The sequence below is a fragment of the Castanea sativa genome, chromosome 8, assembly GCF_040712315.1.
Source record: "Castanea sativa cultivar Marrone di Chiusa Pesio chromosome 8, ASM4071231v1".
Classification (NCBI taxonomy): domain Eukaryota; kingdom Viridiplantae; phylum Streptophyta; class Magnoliopsida; order Fagales; family Fagaceae; genus Castanea; species Castanea sativa.
Window position 1 is genome coordinate 13,415,217 of NC_134020.1, and position 12,364 is coordinate 13,427,580.

Sequence of the window (12,364 nt, forward strand, 5' to 3'; positions counted from 1 at the left end):
CGAGGCAAAACCCCACCAAGTGAATTTAAGGTCACCACTCCTGAGAATCCACTATTATCAATCACAAGCGGTTACAAGTATAAGGATTCTTACCAAACCCTATGGCCTATCCCGAAATACCAACCTATAGTTGAACCCTTACCCCAGTACCCAATTGATCACACATCAAAGATTAAAACCTAATCAGAGTGTGTCTGCTCTGATACCAATTGTTGGGTTAAAATGAATTGACCCCTTGCAAATTAATTAATTATTCAAATTACATGCAATAGCATAGTAGCACAAACAAATCACCAAATAACTAAATGCAGTGAAAAATAAATTTGAAACAGATGATTTGTTTACGAATGGGGAAAACCACCGAGGCAAAACCCCACCAAGTGAATTTAAGGTCACCACTCCTGAGAATCCACTATTATCAATCACAAGCGGTTACAAGTATAAGGATTCTTACCAAACCCTATGGCCTATCCCGAAATACCAACCTATAGTTGAACCCTTACCCCAGTACCCAATTGGACTTGTATTGTAGTGGCAATCTCTTCGTTCAATGCATGAATCCTAGTAAGTGGCTAACCAATGATGCACGGATCCCAGTACGTGATTAACTCACCAACTTGAAGAAGATTGTTGGCTGTAAAGTTCTTCAGTTCATCAACAATGAAGAACAGGAAGCTCCTTGGTAACAAAACCCTTGGTGTAAAGACTCGGTAACTTTTACAAAGAGAATGATGAACTAGGTCACAATATGCATGTATTCTATTTGCATCACCTTGTGACAGCCTTTAAAATAATCCTTATACATGTCTAGGGTTGTGAGAGAAGAAACCCTACACAAATACATAAACATATGTGTGCAATCAGATATGGAAAACCTGATTTCGTAATTCTCGACAGATACAGCTTGTGTCAAGTTTTTGTCGAGCTTCAACATTAAATCTCGATAGAAAAGATTTAGTCGAGACTTTTGTCAAGCTTTAATGAACATCACTTCTTCACTTGTTTCTTGGTCAGACTTGCATGACTTCAATACTTAACTTGAACACTTGTTTCTTAAAGTACTAAACCCATCCTAGATTTACCCAATTACAAGTAAAGTGTGTTTTGTCAAAGGATTAGTCAACTACATAAATATGTCCCTAACAACTTGTTTCATAGTAGCCTTCTTACTTCCTTTGTATATGTTTGTGTTATTAAGGTACTGCATGCAAGAATGCTTAGGAGATGTCATCTACATGTAGTGGAAATTGGACAGGGCTTTTCTCAACTAGGAGGGAGTCAATACCAAGAAACACTAGAATCCCATGCAATGGAGGAAGACAATCCACAACTGCATGTTACGATGATATGACACAACATTCAGGTAGTAACATGTTTTCTAATTCATTCTTCCGTGTATTTACTAATTTTGTTGTGAACATTGTAAAGTAGTTTGTAATGGTGGTTCTCTAGATATAGATGATGCCCTAGCAACGCCTTCTAGTAGTAGGCCTAAAACTTGTGGGTGTACACATTATCTTGATATATGGAATCTTTCGCCAAGAAAAAAGATGTTCTTGGAGGTGAGAAATGAAGGCCAATTGATTGGGGAGAGCGGAGTGAAATGGGTAAGGTGATTGGGCACAATCCCGAATATGTACTATATGTGCCCACTTGTGCCTCCTTATTGGACAGATGTGCCAAAACAGTATAGACGAGAGTGTTGGGCGGAGATTGAGGTAATAGCAACAATAACTTTGGCATGTTGCAGTAATAATTGAAATTATAAGTAGTTGTTCTATATATGAGTAGTTGGACTAATTGTCATTATGCGTAGTTGTACTACTTGTACTAGGATCAACTTTGTCATGTTGTTGACTAAGCGTTTGGTTTCAAAAATGGTGGGTCATCCTTGAGGACAAAGTTAAACCAGACAATCAAGAGGAGTGAGCAATGCAACAACTTGGGAAATTGAGGAGGGGTCACAGGAACAAGTTGAGGGCTGTCCACTATTTGGAGGGGATGTCGAAAAAGGATGTGTTGTGAAGTCCACCAGAGACTGTTAATAGAGAACAGTGGAGCAAGTTGGTAGATTACTGGTTTGACGAGGATATACACATACTAATAATTTCTTCCTCGCTATGATTCATGGTAGTAACTATTTGATTTGTTGGACTTTACTTAGTATATTATATTATTGATGTTGTTTGGTAATCATTTGCGAGAATGCATTCGTAGACATTGGAAGGGAAGAACAAAGCCAACCATGGTCTCCAACATGAAATACCTATGACTGGACCCAAAAGTTACGCACATCACATTGCTATCATGGTATGAACCAAGGAAGTCAATACCGTATTGGAGACTGTACCGGTTTGGCCAGCGGTACGATATATTTTGAATACCGGTCAATACCGATGTACCGTTTCGGATTTATCGCTAAGTATTAAATATATATATATATAGATATATTAATTGTATATCCATTAGTCAAGGCTCATATAATTTGTTTATAATATTTAAAATTATCAACTCATATCTTATTTAATAATTTAAACTCTAGCTAAAATGTTAATTCATTATACTAGTAATATATAATATATAGTATTCTTGGCAAAAAAGAAATAATATATAATATTTATAATAGAATTGATATTGATACTTATAAATAAATAGAAAAGATTGATATTAATATATTAAAATACTAAAATAGGCCTCTAATAAGTAGTCTAGTCATTGTACTTGTAGTGGCAGTGTTCTAATGTGTGGGGCAGAGCACACATAAATGGTTAAAATGTTATATTAAAAAAAAAAAAAAAAAAGGTAGAGTTTGAATTTTTGATTGATGTTCACGTGTGTTACCAGTGACTTGTCACTTGTCAAGCACACAAAATAGCAAAAACTTAAAGATAAAATAAAAAAGAATCATAAACGGCAGAAAGAAGAAGAAACGTATGTACTGAGAACTCTAAGCAAACAAAGAAGAAGACGCCGCAGTAGCAAGAGCTGAAGAGAACATCGCCAAATGAGATGCTACAGGCAACATGGTCGCAACAACGGCAACGTGTTAGCGACGGCAGTGACCCAAGAGCAAGAGCAACTCAGTAAGTTATTGAGAAAGGAGAGAGATTATTAGATCTAAAATTTTTTTGTTTGTTATTTCGGTCCGGTATGAAGTTTTTGACCGAAATCCGATTTGTTTCCCGGTATAACCGGAACGACCCGGTATAGCCGGTATTTAAACCAGTACGAAACAAACACATTTTTGTACCGTCTCAGTCGCTGGTACGAAATATTCCGGCCATACCGGCCAATAGGGTACGAGATTGACTCCACTGGTAAGAACTCTACTTATTACAGTGATCTTGTTAAAAAAAAAACACGAATCTATTAAATAGACAATACATTTAAATTTGTGCTCTAATTGCATTGCCATATATAGCTTGTACTTACATTCTAGCATATATTTATACTCCACATGAAAACTTATATAATATACTGAATGAACGTGGGTAGCTACTCTACAAAGACTATAGTATATAGACTTAAACACGTCTTCAACCTATTATTATTGTCAATGATGGACCCACGTTAGGGGCAGAGGGGGACCATTGCCCCCCTTCCCCATCCCCCAAATTTTTTTTAAATATAGCACTAAACCTGCTAGTAGTCATATGAAAATGGAGATTTAACAGCTGGTGCTGCTGCAAATATTTGAAAATTAAAAACAGACAATACGCTCATTGAAAAACATTGCACAAACTATGACATTTGCAGTGGTATATATTATATAATATCATTTCATATGACAAATTTACTGGGATATGATTATGCATAATTCTCAATAGATGTTAGTTTTGATTTTCATAAACTTTTTTGTATTTATACTTTTGTATTGTAATGGATATGATGAACATGTTGTAGGAAAAAGAAACAGGGGGTGCTGGTAGAGCGTAATGTGTCCTATTATAAAGTATACACACATAAAGATGGAAGTCCTGTAACTAAAGATGGAAGTATTACCTATAGTTATGTTCATCCTTCTTGCCTTACATATATTCGCAAATGACTAGGTAATTGTTGATTATAAATATATAAAACTCTTTGTATTATACGTAGAATCTAATATGTTATTTGGTATAATTGTGAAAAAAAGGCGAGGATGCAAGAACTGCTTACTGTTCTTGAAACCCAATTAACTAGAGAAAGCATTGGTGGAGGAATCCTCTAGGCACCAAATGATGCATTTGCTTAGGTGATGGGCCTAGAGCTCAATGGACGTGTACGTGGGGTCAGTTTCGGAATGACCCCATCTAGTAAAAAGACGATGGATGTTTAACAGTACACCGTGACTCCACCAGCATCCCATTCCAGTGAATAGAGGGTTAAGGAATTGGAGACTTGGGTAGAAACACTAGCCCAATTACTAGCTGAAGAGAGAAATGAAAGGATGGAACAGGACACCCAATTTATAATGAAAAAAATGATGGATGAATTAAGCCATTAAGTGCATAATTCAATGCAAACTCAGGTAAAGTATTTAATGCATTAATGTTATTTCATGTATTAGTCATTAGTAACATTGTTGGTAAATTTTGTTACAATGTTGCCTCTATTATATTAAGGTCGATAATGATGATGATGATGATATGGGTTGATGAATATTCTCCTATTGCTCCAAGTATACATCATGGTTATTTACTTATATTCAAAGTATAAAGTAGGATGCTTAGCTGTTTATATGTAATGTCTATGGAATTTGGATTGTCTTCTTTAATTTTGCATTTCAATCTATATATCATAGCTTGTTATTGTATTGACATTTGCTAGTTTCGAAAGCACAAGCACTATAGTTAATTTAGAATTTTATGGAGTTGTTAAAGGGTGATATGTATGTAGAATGCCAAGGAACGAAATCTGTCTAGGACAAAAAAAAAAAAAAAAAAAAAAATATATATATATATATATATATATATATATATATAGCGGTGTTTTTGTGGACCTATAAAAAAAGACCGCTATAGACTATTTAAAAAAATTAAATGGACCTATAGCGGTGTTTTAAAAACGTCGCTATAGGTCCATACCATATAGTGGCATTTTAAAACACTGCTATAGCTAATTAAAAAAATTGCCTATAGTAGCATTTTAGAAATGTCGCTATAGGTTTGGGTCTATAGCGGCGCTTTCCAAAACATCGCTATAGACTTAAATAGACTTATAATAACGGTTCTATAACAATGTTTTGTACTACTGATAGAAAATGTCGCTATAGCCCATATGGACCTATAGCGGCGTTTGCAGGATATAAAGTGATGTTTTTCAAACGCTGCTATAGTCCTGGTATTTTGTAGTGGTTGTTTAGTTGAGACAGTGAGTGTGTGTTTTTCTAGCTTCTTTGTGCGGGAGTTCCACACAGGAAAACTCCTATAGAGATGATGAAAGCTTACACATGATGAAAACTCCTGTTGCTTAAAATTTGGGCTTATCTATGGGTTAAAATTTGGGGCCTAACTAATATTCTTAGGAAAATGATATCCTATTGGTTAGAAGTAATGTTACAATAAATTAATTTTTTTACAATAATTGAGTTAGCGGGGTTTTATGTATTTATTTGATAACCTGAACTTTTAATAAGAACGAAAAATTAAGGAACAAAAGAAGTACAATCATCCCTACCTACATTAGCAATAACAGGATGGAGATTCAACTTATTACAAGAAAAGTTCCTTCTAAGACTACCAACTAGCTTAGTAGTTAGCAGATTTTTATTAGTACTTATTTGGGACACCATTGACATTATTTTATCATCTACCATTCACAATTTGTTAAATATTTTATAAAAAAAATTGGGAGTTTAAAATTTTTGAATGGTTAAAATTTAGTCATTTTTTTTCACTTAGGGGCTGTAGACATCACATTTTGTACCCCTTACAACTTGGCCCCCATTCCCCAATGATGCCGAAATATTAAGACCCAAAGTTGGTTTAGGGCCCAATCAGATTACAAATTGACTTGAAAGATGTTAAAATGGAAAATATACTTTTTAATGAGCAAAAAATCTATTTTTGGAAAATAATGGCCAAAGGAAACCCTTGGCCTATGTACGTGGGCATGAACCTGAGTACATAGCCTTAAAGCCTGTGTATGCAGGCACGAGCCTGCACATGCAGGTAGGATTTCAGAAACCTATGAAAGACAAACTTTCTGCATAAAAGACTGAGGTTTAGATTGAATCCCACATCGTCTAAGAGCTGTTCCAAACCATCATTTTCATAATATAGCCATACATGGAACCTTTTCAAAACACTCAGAAATCTCATAGGAAAACACTAAGATTCACTAGAAATGGTAGATCAAAGAGGGATTTTTTAACAAAACATCCTCAAGTCAATTTTATTTTATTAGGGCCTTTTCTGGCCTTGATCTTTGAATTTTAATATTACTAATCGCATTTTTATTGATTTGTGAGTAGATTAGACTGAGGGAAAATGGTAAAAAATCAAGCCCAGGATCTTTTTTGCTTGGAGGTATTCTTTTAAGCTTTCTCTTTCATTTCCGCTTTTAATTCTACTTTTGATCTTGTTTTTTCCTTTATTTATGTTATAACATGTTTTTTTAGATTAGGGTTTTGCTTTCCCTTTATTTTGAGCATGATGGGATGTTAGATTTAAGCTTTTAATTCATTTTCTGCTTTTCTTTTTCTGGGTTAGGGTTTAAGGCATGTCTATGTGTGCGTGCTTTTTGCATGCGGATGTAGGCTTGAAGTATGCGTACGCAGGCCTACACTTGTGCCTAGAAACCCTAATTCAAGTTTTCTACTTTTTTTCCTTCTTTATTTTACATCATATGCCTCTGTTTTATCCTTCTTGTATGCTTTTGAGTTTTCTATTTCTCTGTTCGCATGTTTTTGTATGCTAGATTAGGGTTTTCTCCTAAAGTTTCTTGCTTTGATGCTATGTCATTCATTCATATGTTCATACATGATGCCATGGGTACTGAGTTGCTGTAAGGTAAGTAAAGATAGGTAATGCATTCATGATGTACATCCATGGTCTTGCTTAGGTTTGATGATACATTTGTGTTCTTAATGCTGATGACATGATTTGTCTGTTTTATTCATACCTTGATTGTAATGATCTTATGCTTCTGCCTTGGATGTGATGACATGATACTAGATGTATGTTAGGGATTTATGTTACACCATGCTAGATGAATGCTAGGTTGGTTTGACATGTACGCTAGATGTATGCTAGGGTTTGTGATGTGATGATGTGTGTGATTAGATGAATGTTAGGATATGCTAGAAGAATGTTAGGCTTTGGTTGATTTCCATGGTAGATGTATGGTTAGGCATGATTGATGCCATGTTGATTGTTAGAAGCATGACTAGTGTGTGTGTGTGTGTGTGTGTGTGTTAGTATAGATACAATATTGAGTGTTCCTTTAATAGGGTTAAAATATAAGACACAATGAGAGGAAGCCAACCTTAGGGTTGGGCGGTTTTGGGTGCCTAACACCTTTCCAAGGCCATACCTTATCTCCGAACTCATATCTCTAGTAGTAAGATCAAGAGGTCCTTCCTTGAGAGGAAGCTATATATATGGTTTCTAGACCATTGCAAAAACTAGGTGGTGACTCCCTGTTATATTCACAGGGGCCTTAGGTGATTGCCTCACTTCCTTAGTATATTGAGCCAAAAATACTTTCCAAATATAGGTAGCTCATGTGATTTGGGGTCCTTTAGTCGGGTTTTGATCAAACCTTAGTTTTAGGTTGGTATGATAATATCTTGATTGTTTTTCTTTTGATGTAGAAACCAACAGTTGAATTTGAAGGGTGTTAGAAAATTTCCATGTGGGTGAAAAATCGTGAAAATCCGACTTCAAATCTTACTATCAAGACGGTCAAAGTTGTTTGAGGGAGGAATGTGTCCATTACAAGTGACACTTGGGTGGTCTCTGATTCAAAAACCTACTATTGAATTGAAATATTATGGTGAAATGTTTATGTTAAGGAAATTATGTTGAAATTGAACGATTTTTGAGAATATTGTGGTCAAAATGGTAAAACATGGTCAAACCTTGGTCAATTTCACATTTTGCTCTGGAATTATTAGATTTGACTTAATTAAACTAGGTGAAACTATATTGTTGGCACTTGAAGTTTACCTTGTTAGTGTGATTAGTCCTTCAAGATTCAAGTGAGCCATATTGGTCTCTTAAGTTTAAAAAATGAGCACTATTAATCTTTATGTTAACTATCATTAGTGCTATTGCCTATATGGCGGCTAATGGCAAAGTGACCTAGATTTTTTTTTTTTTTACCAAAGTGACGCGTATAGATGGTAATAGTCACGTTTGGAGAATTTTTCAGGTTAGCAACTTAGCATATGAGTCATTTATTTTTTATTATTTTGTTCAAAACTTTTCTAAGCCCTTTGTTTATTTCATGTGAGTTGTAACCCACCCAAAACATGCTCATCCTCGTCTCCCAACGAGTGTCGTTGTATCTGACATTGTCATTGTCGCCACCATTAGCCACACTTACCTCTAATCCAAACAACTGTCATCATCACTACATCAACCAACACAAACACCTCTTTGTCTGTTACCAATCTCCAAGGATCTCTAGCGGCTGCTAATAATCAATTAAAAATTATTAGAATAGAAGCAATTTTTTCTCATTATAATAAATAGTGATCAATTAAAAATTATATGAAAACTTTGTAATTAAATAGTTGATGAGGCATTTGACACTTAAGTTTCCACATCAATTTGTAAATGCCACATCAATTAAAAGATGCCACATCATTTTTCCATTAGACACTTAGATAATAATACGAATGGCAGTTAACAAAAGGAGTAACAACACCAATTTTTTAAACTTGATGGACTAATAGTACTTATTTGAAACTTAAGGAACTGATTGTTCTCACAATATAAATTTCAAGGACCAATAATGTAGTTTCACCATTAAAATGAATTTAGCCATTTAGGAAGGTTTGAGTGGGCTTCGTGGGTTGATTTGTAATTTTGGGTAATGACACTCACCATGGCATGATTTCAATTGGATGCATGTGATAACAATGTGATAATCTTTAATTTTGGATAGACTTAATCTCAATCTCACTCTTGCTAAAGTATTCAAAATAACAATTGAACATTTCTGGTATATGGTACTAGAAAAAATTACTGTTATTATAATATTTATTATATTAATTTAAACACTAATAAAATAATGTTTAAATTTATTAGTTTGTTGTGTAGGTACAAATAATATATAGGGTAAATTGCAAATTACACTCCTAAAGTTTGGGAGTGTTGGATTTTACACTCTAAAGTTTCAAAATTTAGGGGTGTAAAATCCAAACATTTCCAAACTTTAGGGGGTTAAACCCAAATTCCAAAATGTCAGGGTGTAAAATTTAAACACCCCCAAACTTCAAGAGGTAAATTCCAAATTCTGAAATTTCATGGTATAAAATCGAAACACTCCTAAATTTTAGGGGTGTAATTTACGATTTACCTTATATTTTGAAGTGAAAAATATTTTTACGCAAAAAAAAGTTGTTAGAAAAACCGTTGATTTTGTTATGTTAACATCATTGTTGCCGTGAAAAGATTCTTCATTAGCGTTAAATAATTCTGAATGGTAGTATTCTTGAAGCTCAAGTTCATCCAAAATGTTCTTACGTGTGGAGGAATATACTGCAAGCTAGGGACGCTATTGAGAAAGGAGCTACTTGGAGGGTTGGAGATGGTCAGAAAATTGATGTGTGGAAGCACCGGTGGTTGCTTGATCCCACATACAACAGGATTAGCTCCCCTAAAGCTGACTAGTTGGTGGTTTGGGTTTGTGATTTGTTCCTCACTAATATAAGGGTATGGAACTCTAGTAAACTAGAGAGTTGTTTCTTGCCTTGGGAGGCCGAGATGGTCCATAGGATATAGGTGATCGAGACTTGGAGTGAAGATATTCTGATTTGGCCTTATACTATGAATGGTAAGTATAGTGTGCATAGTGCTTACCGTATGTTAGTTGCGGAAGAAGGTCAAGGCATGCCGAGTTCTTGATCTTTGGGTGACTCTAAGAAGTTTTGGAAGAAAATTTGGAAGATTTAGGCTCCTAATAGAATACGTCATTTTCTTTGGCAAGCCATAAAAGACACCCTTCCCAGGAAACAAAACTTGAAAGCAAGGCATGTACCGATGGATGTTTCATGTGATTGCTGTGATGATCATCCCGAGACTATCTTGAACTGCCTTTGGTTGTGTGATGAGGCACGATCAGTTTGGTGGTCTGATTTGGGCTTCCAGTTTTTACGCTGGAAAAAATGTCGATCCTTTTATGATCTAGTGGAGGTTCTACTTAATGAAGGCTTAAGCTATAGGATCGCCTTGTTTGCTACAATCGCTTAAGAATTTTGATGAAACCACGATACATATTAAGTCATACCTAAAAACAAAAAGTTCAATATATTGCGCCCCCCCCCCCCCCCCCCACAACAAAAAAAGCAAGAAAAGTGAGAGCTGGCTTCAGTTTTACCCAATATTGAAGAATAAATTGATAATAATGTTACTTGTACTACACACATCTGCCTCTTATATAAAAGCACTCATGTATATTCTATTATTTTGTGAAATAAAATACTATTCATTCTGTGTTTTTAACATGATATCAGAGCCACTGCTCTGATCTTTTCTTAACACTCTTGTCTCTATTGATGTTACTCCATTCTTAACATTGCTTCCACCATCATAGCAGCCGTTGTAGTCTATCACTTTTGAACCTCCAACATCTCCCAGCCGTCATCCTTGGGTTCCGGACCTACAACCACTTTGAGGAGTCCCATAGTGCAAAGACCACAGCTCTTTTCATCACTCCCACGAATATTGCTCCGATTAATTTTCTGCAGGTACCACTGAGATCATCTTGCGTCGATCTACACACTCGTGGAAGCCTCGTAACCATCGGAGACCGCACACACCCCCACGTGCTACTCAAAGGTTCTGCACCAAAGCTTACGTGCTCCACGCCCCTCAACGTACTGCCTTTATTCTTCACTCACCACCATGCGTCGTCATGCACTTCCACGAGCCAGAGCTCCATCCGCTGATGTCATTAGTTACGTCATCTACACCACGTCAGCCCTAGTGACGTCATCAAGCCACGTCATCCAATCAGTGCCACGTCATCTTGCTTGCGTCAGCACCGAGTCAATGCCATGTCAGCTTGCTTTTGTCAGCACTCAGTCAGTGATTATGTCATCCCACTGATGTCATCCATGTTGACTTTTGACTGTTAACTTTTTGTCAGAGTTGACATTTTGCAGTCCAGCACTCCTTACCCACCCTTTCGCGTAGATTTCATTTTTGAAGTCCATTTTTGCATATTTTGCTTCTAAATGAAGAATAAGGACAGTTTTCTTTTTATTGCAACAATTGTCGTTGACAATCCAACAAATGTTTTTGCAATTTTCGCAAACGTCTCAGCCATAATATTGAGACTTGCTATCAATGCAACAAATCAGCTGTTTCCATTTCTACTGCTACTGTTGCTAACACTGAGAGTATCCAACCAATGGCTCCCGTCTCCACAAAGTCCAAGTCTTTTGGATCCACTATCACCATTTCCATAGTTGATCTTTAGAACATCATCGCTAATACCATTTGTATGGTTGGTAAAGCATCTTATTCCTCTTCTCTCTCAATTTAATCTAGTATGTCTCCTTCCTCTTGGCTTATAGATTCTGCTTGTTGCAATCACATGACACTGCACTCATCCATATTTTGTCAACTTGAACTTGCACCACACCCTCTTAATATTCGCACAGCTAATGGTTCCACAATGTTTGGTCATTATATAAGCTCTATCTCGACCTCCAACCTCTAAGTTTCTAGGGTCTTTAATGTTCCTAACATTTCTTACAATTTATTTTCTGTGGGACAACTAGCTGAGTTGGGTTATTGCATTACCTTTGATTATTCTAGGTGTATTGTGCAGGATCTGAGGACGAGACAGGAGCTCGGGACTAGTCCCAGAGTTGGGCGTATGTTTCCCATGGACAACCTTCGTCTTCTACCTGTTGCTTCTATTTTTGATGCTGTTGTAGCTGCTACAATTTCTTCTACCCCTTCCCTTGCGCTTTGGCATGCCTAACTTGGTCACACATCTTCCTCTCAGGTACAACACTTGGGTTCTAGAGGTTTGTTGGGTTTAGTGTCCACAGAAAATTTTGATTGTGTTTCATGTCAGTTAGGAAAACAATCAGCTTTGCCTTTCAACACTAGTGAATCAATGTTCACTAATATCTTTGACCTAATTTATTCTGATGTCTGGGGGCCTTCCTCTATCTTTAGTATTAGTAGATCTCGATATATTG